The sequence below is a fragment of the Mesoplodon mirus genome, assembly GCF_964341445.2.
Source record: "Mesoplodon mirus genome assembly, chromosome: 13".
NCBI lineage: Eukaryota > Metazoa > Chordata > Mammalia > Artiodactyla > Ziphiidae > Mesoplodon > Mesoplodon mirus.
Genome location: NC_138989.1, coordinates 39,332,683 through 39,353,159, shown reverse-complemented (window position 1 = coordinate 39,353,159; position 20,477 = coordinate 39,332,683). Strand labels below are relative to the sequence as shown.

The following is a 20,477-nucleotide window of genomic DNA, read 5'->3' as shown; positions in this document are numbered from 1 at the left end:
GTATGGTGTTAGGGAATGATCTAATCTCAAACTTTTACATGTCCCTGTCCAGTTTTCCCAGCACCACTTATTGAAGAGGCTGTCCTTTCTCCACTGTACATTCCTGCCTCCTTTATCAAAGATAAGTTGGCCATATGTGCGTGGGTTTATCTCTGGGCTTTCTATCCTGATCCACTGATCTATCTTTCTGTTTTTATGCCAGTACCACACTGTCTTGATTACTGTAGCTTTGTAGTATAGTCTGAAGTCAGGGAGCCTGATTCCTCCAGCTCCGTTTTTCGTTCTCAAGATTGCTTTGGCTATTCGGGGTCTTTTGTTTTTCCAAACAAATTTTGAAATTTTTTGTTCTAGTTCTGTGAAAAATGCCAGTGGTAGTTTGATAGGGATTGCATTGAATCTGTAGATTGCTTTGGGTAGTAGAGTCATTTTCACAATATTGATTCTTCCAATCCAGGAGCATGGTATATCTCTCCATCTATTTGTATCATCTTTAATTTCTTTCATCAGTGTCTTATAATTTTCTGCAAATAGGTCTTTTGTCTCCTTAGGTAGGTTTATTCCTAGATATTTTATTCTTTTTGTTGCAATGGTAAATGGGAGTGTTTTCTTGATTTCATTTTCAGATTTTTCATCATTAGTGTACAGGAATGCCAGAGATTTCTGTACATTAATTTTGTATCCTGCTACTTTCCCAAATTCATTGATTAGCTCTAGTAGTTTTTTGGTAGCATCTTTAGGATTCTCTATGTATAGTATCATGTCATCTGCAAACAGTGACAGCTTTACTTCTTCTTTTCCAATTTGGATTCCTTTTATTTCCTTTTCTTCTCTGATTGCTGTGGCTAAAACTTCCAAAACTATGTTGAATAAGAGTGGTGAGAGTGGGCAGCCTTGTCTTGTTCCTGATCTTAGTGGAAATGGTTTCAGTTTTTCACCATTGAGGACAATGTTGGCTGTGGGTTTGTCATATATGGCCTTTATTATGTTGAGGAAAGTTCCCTCTATGCCTACTTTCTGCAGGGTTTTTATCATAAATGGGTGTTGAATTTTGTCAAAAGCTTTCTCTGCATCTATTGAGATGATCATATGGTTTTTCTCCTTCAACTTGTTAATATGGTGTATCACATTGATTGATTTGCGTATATTGAAGAATCCTTGCATTCCTGGAATAAACCCCACTTGATCATGGTGTATGATCCTTTTAACGTGCTGTTGGATTCTGTTTGCTAGTATTTTGTTGAGGATTTTTGCATCTATGTTCATCAGTGATATTGGCCTGTAGTTTTCTTTCTTTGTGACATTCTTGCCTGGTTTTGGTATCAAGGTGATGGTGGCCTCGTAGAATGAGTTTGGGAGTGTTCCTTCCTCTGATATTGTTTGGAAGAGTTTGAGAAGGATGGGTGTTATCTCTTCTCTAAATGTTTGATAGAATTCGCCTGTGAAGCCATCTGGTCCTGGGCTTTTGTTTGATGGAAGATTTTTAATCACAGTTTCAATTTCAGTGCTTGTGATTGGTCTATTCATATTTTCTATTTCTTCCTGAGTCAGTCTTGGCAGGTTGTGCATTTCTAAGAATTTGTCCATCTCTTCCAGGTTGTCCATTTTATGGGCATAGAGTTGCTTATAGTAATCTCTCATGATCTTTTGTATTTCTGCAGTGTCAGTTGTTACTTCTCCTTTTTCATTTCTAATTCTATTGATTTGAGTCTTCTCCCTTCTTTTCTTGATGAGTCTGGCTAATGGTTTATCAATTTTGTTTATCTTCTCAAAGAACCAGCTTTTAGTTTTATTGATCTTTGCTATCGTTTCCTTCATTTCTTTTTCATTTATTTCTGATCTGATTTTTATGATTTCTTTCCTTCTGCTAACTTTGGGATGTTTTTGTTCTTCTTTCTCTAATTGCTTTAGGTGCAAGGTTAGGTTGTTTATTCGAGATGTTTCCTGTTTCTTAAGGTGGGATTGTATTGCTATAAACTTCCCTCTTAGAACTGCTTTTGCTGCATCCCATAGGTTTTGGGTCGTTGTGTCTCCATTGTCATTTGTTTCTAGGTATTTTTAAATTTCCTCTTTGATTTCTTCAGTGATCACTTCGTTATTAAGTAGTGTATTGTTTAGCCTCCATGTGTTTGTATTTTTTACAGCTCTTTTCCTGTAATTGATATCTAGTCTCATAGCATTGTGGTCAGAAAAGATACTTGATACAATTTCAATTTTCTTAAATTTACCAAGGCTTGATTTGTGACCCAAGATGTGATCTCTCCTGGAGAATGTTCCATGAGCACTTGAGAAAAATGTGTATTCTGTTGTTTTTGGATGGAATGTCCTATAAATATCAATTAAGTCCATCTTGTTTAATGTATCATTTAAAGCTTGTGTTTCCTTATTTATTTTCATTTTGGATGATCTGTCCATTGGTGAAAGTGGGGTGTTAAAGTCCCCTACTATGATTGTGTTACTGTCGATTTCTCCTTTTATGGCTGTTAGTATTTGCCTTATGTATTGAGGTGCTCCTATGTTGGGTGCATAAATATTTACAATTGTTATATCTTCTTCTTGGATCGATCCCTTGATCATTATGTAGTGTCCTTCTTTGTCTCTTCTAGTAGTCTTTATTTTAAAGTCTATTTTGTCTGATATGAGAATTGCTACTCCAGCTTTCTTTTGGTTTCCATTTGCATGGAATATCTTTTTCCATCCCCTTACTTTCAGTCTGTATGTGTCTCTAGGTCTGAAGTGGGTCTCTTGTAGACAGCATATATCTGGGTCTTGTTTTTGTATCCATTCAGCCACTCTGTGTCTTTTGGTGGGAGCATTTAGTCCATTTACATTTAAGGTAATTATCGATATGTATGTTCCTATTCCCATTTTCTTAATTGTTTTGGGTTCGTTATTGTAGGTCTTTTACTTCTGTTGTGTTTCTTGCCTAGAGAAGTTCCTTTAGCATTTGTTGTAAAGCTGGTTTGGTGGTGGTGAACTCTCTCAGCTTTTGCTTGTCTGTAAACGTTTTAATTTCTCCATCAAATCTGAATGAGATCCTTGCTGGGTAGAGTAATCTTGGTTGCAGGTTTTTCTCTTTCATCACTTTAATTATGTCCTGCCACTCCCTTCTGGCTTGTAGAGTTTCTGCTGAGAGATCAGCTGTTATCCTGATGGGGATTCCCTTGTGTGTTATTTGTTGTTTTTGCCTTGCTGCTTTTAATATGATTTCTTTGTGTTTAATTTTTGACAGTTTGATTAATATGTGTCTTGGCGTATTTCTCCTTGGATTTATTCTGTATGGGACTCTCTGTGCCTCCTGGACTTGATTAACTATTTCCTTTCCCATATTAGGGAAGTTTTCAACTATAATCTCTTCAAATATTTTCTCAGTCCCTTTCTTTTTCTCTTCTTCTTCTGGAACCCCTATAATTCGAATGTTGGTGCGTTTAATGTTGTCCCAGAGGTCTCTGAGACTGTCCTCTGTTCTTTTCATTCTTTTTTCTTTATTTTGCTCTGCAGCAGTTATTTCCACTATTTTATCTTCCACCTCACTTATCCGTTCTTCTGCCTCAGTTATTCTGCTATTGATCCCATCTAGAGTATTTTTCATTTCATGTATTGTGTTTTTAATCGATGCTTGATTCATCTTTAGTTCTTCTAGGTCCTTGTTAACTGTTTCTTGCATTTTGTCTATTCTATTTCCAAGATTTTGGATCTGGGAAATAGAATCTTGGATCATCTTTACCATCATTATTCTGAATTCTTCTTCAGGTAGACTGCCTATTATCTCTTCATTTGTTAGGTCTGGTGGGTTTTTATCTTGCTCCTTCTCCTGCTGTGTGTTTTTCTGTCTTCTCATTTTGCTTATGTTACTGTGTTTGGGGTCTCCTTTTTGCAGGCTGCAGATTCGTAGTTCCTGTTGTTTTTGGTGTCTGTCCCCAGTGGCTAAGGTTGGTTTAGTGGGTTGTGTAGGCTTCCTGGTGGAGGGTACTAGTGCCTGTGTTCTGGTGGATGAGGCTGGATCTTGTCTTTCTGGTGGGCAGGTCCACGTCTGGTGGTGTGTTTTGGGGTGTCTGCGGACTTTTTATGATTTTAGGCAGCCTCTCTGCTAATGGGTGGTGTTGTGTTCGTGTCTTGCTAGTTGTTTGGCTTAGGGTGTCCAGCACTATAGCTTGCTGGTCGTTGAGTGAAGCTGGGTGCTGGTGTTGAGATGGAGATCTCTGGAAGATTTTCGCCGTTTGATATTATGTGGAGCTGGGAGGTCTCTTGTGGACCAGTGTCCTGAAGTTGGCTCTCCCACCTCAGAGGCACAGCACTGACTCCTGGCTCCTCAATTTGGGATGATTTGTTGTCCATTCATGTATTCCACAGATGCAGGGTACATCAAGTTGATTGTGGAGCTTTAATCCGCTGCTTCTGAGGCTGCTGGGAGAGGTTTCCCTTTCTCTTCTTTGTTCTCACAGCTCCTGGGTCTCAGCTTTGGATTTGGCCCCGCCTCTGCGTGTAGGTCGCCGGAGGGCGTCTGTTCTTCGCTCAGACAGGACAGGGTTAAAGGAGCAGCCTCTTCGGGGACTCTGGCTCACTCAGGCCGGGTGGGAGGGAGGGGCACGGAGTGCGGGGCGAGCCTGCAGCGGCAGAGTTCGGCGTGACGTTGCACCAGCCCGAGGCGCGCCGTGCGTTCTCCCAGGGAAGCCGCCCCTGGGTCCCGGGACCCCGGCAGTGGCGGGCTGCACAGGCTCCCGGAAGGGCGGTGTGGACAGTGACCTGCGCTCGCACACAGGCTTCTTGGCGGCGGCAGCAGCAGCCCCAGCGTCCCGCGCCCGTCACTGGGCTCCGCGCTTTCAGTCGTGACTCGCGCCCGTCTGTGGAGCCCCTTTAAGCAGCGCTCTTAATCCCCTCTCCTCGCGCACCAGGAAACCAAGAGGGAAGAAAAAGTCTCTTGCCTCTTCGGCAGCTCCAGAGTTTTCCCGGACTCCCTGCCGGCTAGCTGTGGCACATTAGCCCCCTTCAGGCTGAGTTCTCGCCGCCAGCCCCAGTCCTCTCCCTGCTCTCTGACCGAAGCCTGAGCCTCAGCTTCCAGCGCCGCCCCCCCTGGCGGGCGAGCAGACAAGCCTCTCGGGCTGGTGAGTGCCTCTCGGCACAGATCCTCTGTGCGGGAATCTCTCCGCTTTGCCCTACCCAGGTATGTGGGGAGCTTCTTGCCTTTTGGGAGGTCTGGGGTCTTCTGCCAGCATTCAGTAGGTGTTCTGTAGGAGTTGTTCCACGTGTAGCTGTATTTCTGGTGTATCCGTGGGGAGGAAGGTGATCTCCGCGTCTTACTCTTCCGCCATCTTACCCGGAAGTTAACTATCCAACAATGTTTTCTTCTAGGAGTTTTATGTTTTCAGGTCTTACATTCAGATCTTTAATCCATTTTGAGTTAATTTTTATGTATGGTGTAAGATAGTGGTCCAGTTTCATTCTTTTGCATATGGCTGTCCAGTTTTCCCAACACTATTTATTGAAGAGACTGTCCTTTCCCCATTGCATATTCTTGGCTTCTTTGCCATAAATTAATTGGCCATATATCTGTGGGTTTATTTCTGGGCTGTCTATCCTGTTCCATTGATCTATTTGTCTGTTTTTATGCCAATACCACACTGTTTTGATTACTATAGTTTTGTAATATAGTTTGAAACCAGGGAGCATGATGCCTCCAGCTTTGTTCTTCTTTCTCAACGTTGTTTTGGCTTTTTGGGGTCTTTTGTCATTCCACACAAAGTTTAGGATTGCTTATTCCATTTCTGTGAAAAATGCCATTGGAGTTTTGATAGGAATTGCATTGAATCTTTAGATTGCTTTGAGTAGTATGGGCATTTTATCAATATTAATTCTTCCAATCCATGAGTGTGCAGTATCTTTCCATTTATTAGTGTCTTCAATTTTTTCATTAATGTCTCATAGTTTTTAGTGTACAGGCCTTTTACATCCTTGGCTAAATTTATTTCTAGGTATTTTATTCTTTTTGATGGAATTGTAAAAGAGAAGTTTTTTCTTTTTTTTTTTTTAGAGAAGTTTTTTCTTAATTTCTCTTTCTGACAGTTTGTTATTAGTATATAAAAACCTAACAGATTTTTGTTTATTAATTTTGTAAACTGCAACTTTACTGAATTTGTGTATTAGTTCTCACTATAACAACTACACATAACTTACTTTTTCCTCTGTATTAGTCATGGTGTGGAGAAGCAAATCAAGAATATTCATCACATGCTATTATTTACATAAATTATACGTAAGATTTTATTGTAATATAGCCATTATCACTTGGATACATTTGTTATAGCAATTTAGCCTACACTAATTACTAAACTTTGTATTTCTATTTTGTTGAGCAGTTTGTTTCCATCAACAACAGGTTGTTGTTATATGAAACAACAACAGGTGTTGAGTTATATGAAATTCCTTTTCAGTATGTATAAAATAATCCAATTGTTTATTCTTTATTGTATTAGTATGGTGGGTTTTATTGATATACTTTCTAATATGAAATCTTACTTGAATTTCTGGAATACTCCTCAGTTGGCCATGGTATATTATTCTTTTAATAAGCTTTGGCTTCTGTCTACTAATATTTTGGATTTTTGCATTGATATTCATAAGTGAGATTAGTCAGTAATCTTCCTTTATTGGTCTTTTCAGGTTTTGGTATCACTGATTTCATAAATTGAATTTAAAGTGTTGCCTTCTATTATAGGCACCCTCTAAAATGGCCTTACTTTCTGGTATTCTTGCTCCTGTGCAATCTCCATTTCTTGAATGTGGGTTGAATTTATTGACTCATTTCTATTGAGTCAGACATGGCAGTAGCCATGGAATGTCACTTCCAAAATTAGGTTCTTAAAATACTGTATCTTCCATCTTGTACACTCTCTCTCAGGTTGCTTATATTGGGGGAAGCCAGCTGCTATGTTATGTGGCAGCCCCATGGAGAAGCCACCATGAGTGAGCTTGGAAGTAGATCTTCTGGGGTCCACCGAAAGCCAGTGAATGAGCTTGGCAGTAGAGCCACCTCCAGTTGAACCTCAAGGTGACTGCAGCCTTTGCCAACATCTTGATTGTAGCCTGGTGAGAAATCCTGAACCAGAACCATCCAGGTAAGCCACTCCTAGATTTCTGACCAACAGAAACTGTGAGATAATAAATTTTTTTGTTTGCAATCATTAAGTTTTGAGGCAATGTCTTAAGCGGCAATAGATAACTCATGCACTTTCTTTGTGTATATTTTGGATAAGTTTAACTAACACAAGAGTTATCTTTTTCTTAAAGCTTTGGTTCAAATCTCCTATGAAAACTTCTTACTGTGGTGCTTTCTTGCGGTTTTAGTTTTAGAGTAGTAAGGTTTACCAATTTTTTTGGTTTATTATTTGTAATAGTATGTTCTGATAGAGTCAGAATTAAGAGGTATCTTTTGAGTTATCTCTGTTTAAAACAAATCCTTTAGTGCAATTTAACTTTCTCATTCCCACCTCACTATTCTTGGCCTTTGTTAATATTATCTTAGGTTTTAGATAGGATAGGATGTATTAAGTTTATATGTTGTACATTTATTTAAAATAATGTAATATCTACATTCAGTTTTTAAAAACTTTTTTCCAAGTGCTTTTACTATTTAATAATAATAATAATGGAGACTTTGAACACATACAAAAGTAGGCAGACAATATAATGAACCCACACATACCCATTTCTAGTCCCAACAACTGTGAATCCATGGTGAATCCTACACTTTTCCCTCTCCCATCCACTCCCTAAATTGTTTTGAAGCAAATACCAGATATATTTCATTCATAAATATTTCAGTATGTATCCCTAAATATCAGAACTTTAAAAAATAACCATAGAGACATTATAGCAACTAAAAAATTAATTTATTAATTTTTTTCTATCACTCAGTATTTAAATTTCTGTTTATCTCATAAAACTCATGTATTTTTTGCCATTTCTATAGTTTTTTCAATTTAAGAATGTTATATAAATGAAATTATACAGTATGTGATCTTTGGGCCTTGACTTTTTTCACTCAGTATAATTCCCTTGAGATTCATCCAAGTTGTCATGTGTGTCAATAGTTTGTTTCTTTTATTTGCTGAGTAGTATTCCATAGTATGGATGTACCACAGTTTGTCGGACTATTCACCCCCATTGAAGTTCTTCTGGGTTGTTTTTAGTTTATGGCTATTATAAATAAAGCTACTATGAACATTTGTGTACAGGTTTTTGTATGAACACAAGTTTTCACTTTTCTGGAATAAATGCCCATGAGTGTAGTTGCTGGGTCCTCTGGGAACTGCATGTTTAGTTATATTCACTCTTTACCTTTTAATTGGTGTACTTAGACCATTTACATTTAAGGTAATTATTGGTATGTTAAGACTTAAGTCTGCCATTTGTTACCTGTTTTCTGTTTGTTTCCTTGTTTTTGATCCTCTGTTCTCTTTTTTTTGCCTTTCTATGTGTTACCTGCACATATTTTTAGGATACCATTTTAATTTATTTATAATGTTTCCCTTGCTCTGTTCAGACACAGGCTTAGGTCCAAGTTCCCTCTGTCCCTCATAGCTGATCACTCCTCACAGGCTCCACTGCCCCCTGCTCTGTTGTGCAGCCACACCACAGGGCAGGTGGGCCCGCATGGACTCTTGGCATGTATTGGGGTGTGAGCTGTGTCGAACCAGTCACCATCAGAGTTCTGGGCTGCTTCTGATGTGCTGCTTGAGTAAACACCAACTATGGCTGCTGCCCCACCCAGACACTGCCCTAGGATGGAGTAGCATCTGTGGACCATGGTGGAACTTTCTCCCTGGTTGCAGCCCCTAGGTCCAGTGCCACATTGTGACATGGAATAAACTGGGCTTGCACGAACCCAGGTGATTGCAGGAAACCTGCAGCCACCGGAGCATTCCTCACTCCACCCTCTGCCCTGCCTTGGGGGCAAGCTAGTGCTAGAGTTGCATTTCTTAACCCCCTTTGAGTTGGGTGAGGCCATGTGACTAGTTCTAGCCAGTGAGTTGTGAATGGACTTGCCAGTGGGAACTGTCCAGAGCTCTCTTTCCCTCTGGAGAAGTTCAAGATGAAACTTCTCCATCAGCCTGGACCTCTGAGTAACAGTAATCAGCCGATGATCCCAACTCCCTCCCCCGCACCAAAGGTACTAAGTGTGATCAAAGAATAACCTGTGCTATTTTCAGTCACTGAGGTTTTGGGGTTGTTAGTAACTATAGCTTCATTTAGCTTATACCATCTGATATAATATTAAATAACATTTTCAAGAGGGGTATATAGTTTATATATATATGTAAAGCCTTGCACATTTGAAAATGTCTTTCCCATATGAAAGACAAGTTAACTGGGGAAGAAAATGCTTGGAGGTTACTCTTTTCCCTTCAGAATTTTTTATATGTTCCTCCACTCTCTTCTGATATTTACTATTGCATAGAAAAAATATTAGGCTACCCTTTTCTTTTCTTTGAATTTGCGTAGCAATTCTTCTTTAATATAATATTTTTAAAAATTGGAATATCTAGGTTTGGGCTTCATACTTTTTTTTGCTTGGAATATAATGAATCTTTTCAACATGTATGCACAGGTCTTTATGTAAGTCATAAAACTGGTTTTTATCCTAACTCTTTGATTATTACTTCATTCACTTATTCATACACTTATTTAGTAAACATGTACTAAACACCTACTATGTGCCAGGAACTGTGCTGAGTGCTGAGGATGTAGCAGTGAACATGTCGTATGAATCCAGGAACTTTAAAATATTTTAACAGCTTTATTGAGGTGTAACTTACATACTATAAAATTCACTCCTTTTAAATGTACAACTCAACAATTTTCAGTGAATCTACAGAGTTCTGCAGCCATTACCACAATCCAGTGATAGAACATTTGCATCATCCCAGAAATATCTCTTGTGCCCGTTTGCAGTCACTTCCCATTCCCATTCATTCCTAGTCGTAGGAAGCCATGATTCTAATTTCTGCCTATAGATTTACCTTTTCTAAATATTTTGTATAAGTGGAATAATACAGTATGTGGTTTTTGCTTCTGGTTTCTTTCACTTAGCATAATGTTTCCAACATTCATCCATTTTGTAGTGTGTGTCAGAATTTCATTCCTTCTTATGACTGAATAATTTTTCGTTCTATGGCTATACCACGTAAAATGTGTGGATTTTCCTGTTTTCGACCCCCTTGTATCATGTGATAGTCACGTTCCTTTATTTGATCTACAGCCCAGAGGGCAGCTTTTCAGTGGGCTGCTGTCCCATTACTAGTTCCTAGCTGGCATTCTCCTATGCAACGTTGCTTTATTAAGGCAGTATCTTTTCCTACTCTTGTTTCCTCAATACTCAGAAGTGATGGAGTACATGAAAACCCATAGTTTCCACACCACAAAAAGCTAGAGAAATTTTTCCTATCTTTGCCCCTGGTTGGAAGCACAAAAATGCCAACACTAATCTTCTACCTACTTATTGCTCATTTTTTCCCTGGAAGTTGTGTTCAATGAATGCATGTAAGAATATGGGCAACAGAAAAAGATGTAGAATATTTCTCTGGCTGCCTCAGAAATCTAGGTGTATGTAATGAAATTGTTGTAGAATGTTTCAAATTCATGTTGAATTTGGGCCCTGAATCACAGGGCAGGAAGTGGAAGGAGTATGGCATGTATTTTTACCTTTTTTTTTTAGGTTGGACTTTTAATTCATAAGGTGTCTGGGTATGCCTTCATTTAATAAATGATGATTCCCAGGTCAGTACTCTCATGTTCCCCAATGCTGTTTTCATGGTAGGGATACCAAACTTTTCTGTCATCAGGGAACTTATATAATTTTTCTTTTTTGAGTCCACATTTTCAAATATTTTCTCATATCAAACTACAGTATAAAGAATAATTAATTTCCCTCAATAATTGATTCATCAAAATCATGTATGATGCTAACCAGAGCTTCTGATAAGTATGAGACAATCAGGATTATTTAAGGACTTGGTAAAACTCAAAACCAAAGAAGGCAGACCGTTTGCCTATTGTAGTCTTTGTAGGAGATGTAAAATTTCCATTAGAATTTTTGAAACATGGACACTCTACCAGAACACCCCAATTTCTAACTCCGTGAAGGCCTAGCCGTCTGGGGACCTCATGGTTGGGAATTGCTGCATCTTCAGGGATCTGAAGTGGCAGAAATTGGGCAGAGGCTGAGTTTGTCAGCATGGAGAGACAGCAAGCTCCCACTGGGCTGGTGTGTACTTAAGAGAATAGGGTTGCCAGTTTAAGGTTTAAACTAGATTAAACACAGGGTGTACTGGTCTGTCAGATTAATGCAGATTATTAGCTAACTAACTGTGAAGAGTAACATTATGACTTTTCTTTTTTCATTTCAGCATTTATCTTTAAAATATACATATATATTCTTAAATATATATGTATATATGAATGTGTACACATATGCATGTACACACACACACACACACACACACAGTCTCTGAATTAGTTTCAATAAAACCTGCATCAGTGCAGAGGTACTCACGGAGTGGCTTCAATAAAAAAGTCACTGCGTGTTATGCGATAACATTGAACAGACTCCAGACAGCCTCTTATCTTAGATATACAACGATGTAGCATAACTCAAGCCTAAAGGAGAAGTTAAAGTATTAGGTAACGGTAGCAACAGTAGCATGTTAGTGGAGTAATAACTCTCCTGGAGGATAACCCAGGATGGGTTTTATTGAATTCAGTTTATTTAGCTGGGATAAACCCAGATAGGCATCTCATTTACAAGAAGGTGCTAGCAAGAGGGCAGGTTATTACAAGCACATTTAGAAGACAAGCAATAGAAAATTGAACAAAATCAGAGATCAGGAAGGGAGCAGAAGTGGTTCCTGGTTCAACTTCTTGCCTTGGACAAGTCTATATTTACTCCAACTGAGAAAAATATTAATTGCCTTCTTAGCTGTCTGTAGGGATGAATGGTGTGTGAACTCTGTTAGGAACCTGTGAGTTACCCTCATTGACAAGATTACTTTGTGGCTAATTGAAGTTTCTTTTTCTTGCAATTTAAGTGCATTTTCTTTGTTCCTCTGCTCTTTGGAGAATTAGAATAATTATTTAATGTTTCTTCATAATAATTCTTTTAAAAATATGACAGTAATTGTCATCTTTAGCTTCCCCAACTTCCCACACAAATTAACTGTAAAATTGAATTGATGCTATTTTTCTACCCCTTTACTTATTTTTCTGTTTTCATAGGTTGTTGTCCCCCTTCCTTCCTTCCTTATTCCCTCCCTCCCTTCCTTCCTTCCTTCCTCCCTCCCTCTCTTCCTTCCTCCCTTTCCTTTTCAAATTTAAATATGACAGATGTTTATTTGGTTATTTCTATATGTGAGTCTTTGTTCTAAGCACTGCTGCTGACTTGGGTAGCTGCATGGACTCCGCCCCTTGGAGTAACTCCTGAATCTTATGGTGTTAACGAAGCTTTGTCCAAGAGGTCAGACCAAACATATGGCTAGGAACCAATGTTCAGTTGACCGTTCTAGTTGGTGGCTTTGGTTCCAGAGGTATCCTTTATGACACAGAAGAGCATGTTCCAGCTGAGTTGTCATTGCAGTGAAGTGTCATGCACAGAGGACTGTATTGTATACATTGATAAATACTGATTAATTGAAGATGTATCCTTCCACTCACCATTGCCTTCTACTCCTGTGTGTGGTTTCTGACTGTGTGTGTGTATGCGTGTGTTAAGTGGTGGTGGTACTCAGGAAAAATATGTGCATAAATGGAGAGATTATATTGTGGTGTATTTACAGATAAATTTTTGTTTCTGGTATTTCATTTTTACCTAGACTTCTTGTTGTTCCCTCAAGGACCTCTCTTTAAAGTTGCTTTCTCTTGAAGAGACCTTTATTTGGAAGTTGGTTTTCTAGAGAAAACAAGTCTATCTGCATACTATCTAACTCCTTTGAATGCTTCATCTTTTCTCTTGCCCCATTTAAGCTCTTTCTTCTTTCCTAAAGATCCTGTTTTCAAATCAGAAAATATTCATTATGTGTCTACTCTGTGAAAGCTAATGTGCATTACACTGAGGATGGTAGAAAATAAATATAAAAGGGGTCCTCTCTTCTAAGATCTCACAGTCTAGGGGACAAGAGATACGTACACAAATAACTCCAGTATGGGGTGGACCATGTGAAGTACTTTAGTTAAGAGAAAAAGTGTTGTTAGTTTGATTAGGTGTAGACCTATCCAAGGAAGTTTAAGGGGTAGTCATATATTTTCATTTTTTAAAATCTTCTTTCTTTTCTTAAAATCTTACAAAATCAAATTAGTGACTGCTTCTACCAAATTGTTCATTTACTTAAAAAAACAAAAAACTTTATTAAGCTATAATTTACATACCATAAAATTCACCTGCATAAAGTATACAACTCATGATTTTTAGTAAATTTACAAAGCTGGGCAAGCATCACCATCATTCAGTCTCAGAACATTCCCATCACTCCAATAAGGTCCCACATTCCCATTTTCAGACAATCCCCACTCCCAGCCTTAGTCCCAGGCAAATAATATTTTACCTTCTGTCTCTATAGTTTTACGTTTGCAGGATATTTCATGTAAATGGAATCATACAATATGGGTTTTTTGTTTGTTTGTTTTTTGTTTTTCATTGGCTTCTCTCGCTTGACATAGTGTTTTAAAAATCCATCCGTGTTGTAGTGTGTATCAGTATTTTATTCCTGTTTAGATTGCTGAATAGCGTCCAACTCTATGGCTGTACAAGATTTTATTCAGCTACTCACCAGTCCTCTCTTCACTTTTTAACCTTTTAATTTTCTTTTTCCCTCCTTCCTCTGTCTTTCCCAATAAAAAGTACTATAGAAGATTACACTGTCAACCATATTCCAGAATCCCATCTCTGTCCATGCCCAACTGTTACTTTTCTAGGAGAATCTGACTGAAGTCTTTAAGCACTGTTAGCACTTCAGGTTGTCTCTGTGTAGGTGGGGAGCAGGTGTGGGGGTGGACAGAAAGGTCTCACCCACTTTTCATTTTGGACCTGAAGGTTAAAAAAAAGTCTCATTCTATTAATATATTCACTTTTTTTTTTTTTTTTTTTTTGCTGTACGCGGGCCTCTCACTGTTATGGCCTCTCCCATTGCGGAGCACAGGCTCCAGACGCGCAGGCTCAGCGGCCATGGCTCACGGGCCCAGCCACTCTGCGGCATGTGGGATCTTCCCGGACTGGGGCACGAACGCGTGTCCCCTGCATCGGCAGGCATACTCTCAACCACTGCGCCACCAGGGAAGCCCTTAATATATTCACTTTTTAAATAGAGGAATATACTCTGATGTCTGGGAAAGGGGCATAAATTCAAGTCACCAGAACATAGTACCCACATGAATTCTTCTGCTGAGCTGGTTACCTTTCAGTGACCGCTGTGCCCATTATCAGCCATATTCGAGCTTTGTGGTATGCGGTATGCACTCAACATTTTAAGGTGTTAGAGACATTTCCTTCTCTCAGTATAAGGCAGCATCTCTGAAAGGTAAATACGAACCCTCTCTCTCATTTGAAAGAGCTATTGAGCCATGTTTATAGTGGGTCCCCTCTGTCTGCAATGCACATACTTCACATTTTCTTAAAGGGAATGGGCTACCTGCCAATGACATTTCACAGTTCTCAAGCTGCACGGTTTCTTCAGGAATATAATTCCTCATCTGCTTTGCCCTTTCCCTTTGAGTTTTACGTTTCATCCTTGCTCTGCGCAATGCACCAATCAGCACAAATTCAGGCAACTCCTCATTTCTCCTTCCTTTGATGACCTTGAAGCTCTTCATCTGGCCAGTCGATCATGCCCAGAGGAATGTGGTGGGATGTGCCTCTGCAGTGGTGCTAGGAAGCCCGGCTTGCCTCTGTATTGTGTTATAATTTCTCCCTCCTCTTCATGACATCCCTTTTACAATTCCTTTCCCACCTTAAAACAAAACAAAACAAAAAGCAAAACAAGACAAAGCAAAACCCAAGGATATGAATAGCTAGAAATAAACTAAATTGGTCATTGTTATTACAGGAAAACTTCATACCAAATACGAGCAATAATCTGCTTATACATATTACAATCCCTTTTCTTTCATCACTCTTCTCCTCTGCTTGGCAAATGGAGTAGTTCTACCTTCTCATTTCCACCCTATTTTGTACTCATGAAAAGAAGCCAAGAGAGCTTCCTTTTGTTTTTATTTTGTTTGTGGGCTTCTATCTGGGTCCCAGCATAGGGCAACCAGCTGGAGGGCACTTTTGCTGGTAACCACTGTAGAGGGAGCTCTCGTGTTTTATATGTAGAGCTTGTAGCTTTCTCACAGCACTCCACTGAGAGTGATTCTGTACAAAGCAAATCTGCTTTCCTCTGAGGCATCAAAATAGTACTGGAGACACTATCAAAGTTTAGGGAGATGTTATGGCAGATTGATCGGCATCCCTTTATTGAAAACGTATTAGATGAAAAACCAGCCACTAGAACCCTACAGTCAATATACTGAGTTAAGCCTCCTCACAGGCAACCTGGAAATATTGAACAAGCTGTGTATCTTCTGTGGGCATCACTTTACTTATTTTCAGGGAAAATTACACCTTTCATATTTTCCTATATCTTCTATTTCAGAAATGTCAAAAATTCCCAAGTCAAAACTTTATTAAGAATGAGCCTATGTTATTAAAAGTGATTTTGGAAAAAATATTTACAAATACAAATACGAATGAACAACTTATCTTGATATTTTGAATTTGCAAAATGATTCTGATGCTTTGCAGTGGAAGCCTTTCTTATGCAAATTTGAAGTTGCAGATGAACTCCAAATGGGATCCCGGATTCATGATGGAAACAGAAAAAGAATTGGAACATTTTACAGTACTCTAATGGACATTTTAATATTTCTCATCTGTTCTTAATTTGAGATAGACATAATCTCTTCTGGACTAGAAGATACTTTTAGTATTATTTTTAGTTGTTAGTAAAATCTTCTCAATGCTTTGGCTCCCAACTAGAACTAAGAAATATTGAGCAAAAGCTAAAGAGTCAGCTGAATAATGAAGTCAGGTCAATTCAGTTGAACCGTTTTTATGTCTCTGCTGCAGGCGAGGCACTGAGTTGAGTATCATGGAGGATAGAAGGACAAGGAAGGAACAGATGCTTATCTCAGGGAGCTAGGAGGCTAGTTAGGAATCTAAGATAGCATAGCACTTTAATCCAACATGTGAAGAGTGTATACATAAAAGTGTTTGCATGGGTTCAGCTTATGGTAACCTAGGAAACATAAAAGCAAAGGAGTTTAAAAAATCTGCACTTAGAAGTGAAAGTTTCTCTAAGATCAATGACCAGTCTTCTTTTTATATTAGTCACAAGGCAGCAAGCTTTCATCTTCTGTGCCTCACCCACAGTGGGTGCTTGTGTTACTTTTTTAGGATGAGCAACAGTTTATGGCAGCCAGACAGAAAGACTGTGACTTACTTCACTTCTCTCCCAAACATCACTGCAAAATCAGGTTGGACTGTTAGAAAAACTTTAGGCACATTTTTGTGGTTTGGGTTTGAATTAATCTACACAATTGTTTTAGAGTTGAATGCTTTGATGAAAGGGTTGTAGATCTTAAGAAATAAAAGGACTATATGCTAATTGATTTAATTCCTTGCTTTCAAATAGAGAATGTGTTTTTATTCCTCATTTGATGAGCACTATCCAGAGGTCATATGTGTTACCTAAAGTTGCAAACACAGGAAGGCTAGATTCCTGGTCCTTTGCCTCCCAAGAGAGCGTGATTCCACCTTACCACCTCTTGTAGATGAGAAAAGAAAACCACAACATTTCCGTGAGTTGGTAAAAAACAAAACAAACAAACAAAAAACACGTTCATTTTTGTTTGTATTTTTGTGCCTATCACTTCAAACCTCTATCTATTTACATAAAATAATACTATTCTTAGAGACCTTTGTTGCCCTCTGTTATCACTGTTTATTTAAGATTTATACCACATCAATTTCCAAAAAAAATTTAAAAATATGTTGCAACTGTATACACATTACAGAATAAAACAACTTTTTGTTTTTTCCTAAATCATAGAAATAGTTAACAGGCTTCTAGGTGGCAAGCACTTATTATCCCAGAAGATGAAATTTAGTTTTCAGTTTGCTGGTAGATGAGATAAATTATAAACATGTGGGGCTATGTTATTCCCATTATCTTACCTGTTAGCTTTATGTTAGGTTCCCAAATTTAATAGAACAAAAGAAAGGAGAAGAAAGTATTTTTTAATAGATCTTGTGGAATATCCATCAAGTTTTGACTTATATAAAGCATTAGAGTAAAAAAATGTAGAACAATTATTTTCCAATACTTTCATGTTTTAGAAGGATGATCATAGAGAGCATTTTTCTGAACCTGTAGCACTAGTGGGAAAGTTTCTTTTTTGGGAAGGGTGGTCCAAAGTGTTTCCCTAATTGTTTTTAGACTACCTTTTCAGCAGCCTTTCAGCCACAAAATAGTGAGAAATGGGGCTAATCCTATTTAGATCGTGATGAGGAATCAATCAAAATATAGAGTGTTTATGAAGTTGCTTTGAACACTATGAATGCTATAGAAGTGTAAGGTATTATGACTACACCAACTCTTGGCTCCCTTCTCTATCTATGTAAGGGTTACACAGGCCTTGTTTAATACCTTAACATCCTTTCAGTTGAATCAAGCACAGACATACTTCAGCCACTTGAGATTAAATACTAAGCCCTGCAGCAGAGCAGTGTCTCCAGCCTCTCTTCTGCCTCTCACCTTTCAGGTTCTGTTCTGGAAATGGACCCAGTAGTGATGTGTGAGAATTCAGCCCTTTGTATTTGTTTTGGTGTTTTACCTGGCAGCCTTGGTCACTGATTGGCTTCCTTCTTTTGGGATGAAACTTTTCTATTCCTTTATGATTGGGTGACAAAAACTAGGCAAAAATGCCAAAACAGCCCAGAAAACTCATTAAGGTTCCTGAATCAGCTTTAAAAAAACAAAACAAAACAAAACAAAACCCTACCAATAACCCAGAGTTCTGAACATAATCGGTTGGTTCCCAGAAGTACAATAAAAGGAAACCAGAAGTATTTTAGTCCCTGGTTGTTTATGAATCAACCCAATTTTCTTTTTCAGACTTTGAAGGTCACAGAATCAAATCATGTGGAGCCACAGAAGGGAGATTCCCCTCTTCCATTGGTCCTCCTGCCCACTCTTTCTCCCCAGTTCTGTTAGAAGTGATGTTTTGCTAGATTTAAGTAGAATATTGCTCAAAATTTCCAGGGGGTTCCAATCAAAGCAGGTCACAATGAAAGCTGTCTTGGAGGTTACTAGAAAGGAACCAACAGTGACAAGTAAAGCAGATCTCTGGATACCTTCAGTGTAAAGCAGCAGTGCTGCTCTCTTGGTGCACAGGCTTGGGAATTCTGCTGGTCTCAGGTGGGCACCCAAGGAAGAGCAGCCCACACTCATCTCTCCAAGTAAGCCAGGGTACTTTATGTCTGGAATAAAGACAGTGAGGCATGGAACCGTGGGGCATGGAATTAGATTTATGTAGAAAGTGGATAATTAAGCCTGAGTTTTAGACACAGAGGAAGGTGAAAGAAGAAGAAAGAATGACATTTATTATTTTCTAGGGATCTAATCTAGAGAGCCTCAGTGTCCTCAATTATAATGTGACCATTAGAGAATACAGCAAAAAAGTTGGTATATTTCTTGGCAAATACAGTTACATGAATAATGTAAATTTTCTTCCCTGGCTTTTTCTTTTTATTATATACTATTATCAAATGGTATAACTTAATTTTACTCTGGAGATTAGTCAGTAATATATCTTTTGTTATTTCGTACTATAAACAATTTCCTACTGCTTGTATTTCCTTTTTTAAGACTTAGTGAATAGCAAAGAAATATTTTTCTAATTAATAAGCTTGTTTTGCAATTCCAGAAACCTCCCCTCAATGTATCTCACATCCAACTGGTACACCTAAGCATAATTTTAAAAAGTAATATTCAAAATAACAATTAAGATGTATCAGTCGCCAACTATGTGCAAGGCATTGTACTAGGTGCTATACATTGGGTATTCCATTTAATCCTCAAAACAACCCTCAAAGCAAGTATTACTACTTCCCACATCCATATAAGAAAGTGGGCTCAGAGAGATCTTACCCAAGTCTCACAGTTAGTAACTGTCAAAACTGCTGCTGGAGGGCTTCCCTGGTGGTGCAGTGGTTAAGAATCCGCCTGCCAATGCAGGGGACACAGATTCGAGCCCTGGTCCAGGAAGATCCCACGTGCCGCGGAGCAACTAAGCCCGTGCGCCACAACTACTGAGCCTGCGCTCTAGAGTCCGTGAGCCACAACTACTGAGCCCACGAGCCACAACTACTGAAGCCCACGTGCCTAGAGCCCGTGCTCCGCAACAAGAGAAGCCACCGCGATGAGGAGCCCACGCGCCGCAACGAAGAGTAGCCCCCACTCACCACAACTAGAGAAAGCCCGCGTGCAGCAACGAAGACCCAATGCAGCCAAAAATAAATAAATAAATAAATAAATAAAATTATTTTAAAAAATCTGCTGCTGGAGCTGAGCACACTCTAACCCCAAAGTCCAAGTTCTTACCACTTCATCATAATGCCAAGATTGTACTGGAAGCCCAGAATGCTAGAGCAAGAGACCTCTCACTGGCTTACACAACTTAGTTTCCTCAAGAGTATCTACAGAAGGAGATCAAATCTAATGAACATAGATGGATCTGGGGTGTGGAGTTAGGGTAATCTTTTCCCCTGTACCCTCCAATCAACTGTGTCTTGGATTGTTCTGGGGTCCGAGGAGGTTCCCAGTAATAGAAGTTGAAACAGGTCCTTAAAAGGGGTCTTGATGTTCGCAGGTTTGTCTGGAGAACAAAATAGGGAGGGCAGGGCAGGACAGCCGAGGTCAGATTCAAGGGAATATCTTTGAATCCTTCTAAGAGAGGATTCAGCAGAAGGAAAGGGGTGCCAGGCATGGTGAATGTGATTCAGCGAAGGCACCTTAAGCTGAAGTTGGAAAGAATGTGCAGTTCTAAGCATGGCCAGCTTGTTTTTTCTTGAACCTGTCCCTACCCCACTGCTCTGGAGGGCTATGCACATTCTGGAGTTGGAAGGGCTATCTGTGTAAGAGAAGGCATTGCTCCGTGAGCCAGCCTTCCAGCATCTCTGAGCCCAGGATGCCCGCCATGGTGCCCTCTAGCAAAGGGAGCTTACGGGCGGGGGTGCTGCTCTTTTCAGCCAACTGCTGAGTAGCCAAGTACCCAGAGGATTGAGACGTGTGCCCAAGAGTCGATCCTCAGTCAGGGGAGGCAGAGATCAGCAAGAGTATGCATGGTGGCATGGGGCAGCAAAGTCAGCAGAAAATAGAGGCCTGGATCCCTGTTTC

At 39.2% G+C, this 20,477-nt stretch overlaps 1 long non-coding RNA gene across 3 annotated transcripts in view; it reads left to right on the top strand.

The window, feature by feature from the left end:
• The window catches only part of LOC309814499, a 338,026-nt gene that overhangs the window by 102,144 nt on the left and 215,405 nt on the right, over positions 1-20,477 (top strand). The window contains exon 2 of one of the 3 annotated variants that reach the window (XR_014295699.1): positions 6,896-7,112. The exons of the other annotated variants lie outside the window; for them this stretch is intronic. This is a non-coding gene — a long non-coding RNA (uncharacterized lncRNA). The remainder of the gene's footprint in view (positions 1-6,895; positions 7,113-20,477) is intronic. 3 annotated transcript variants of the gene reach the window in all.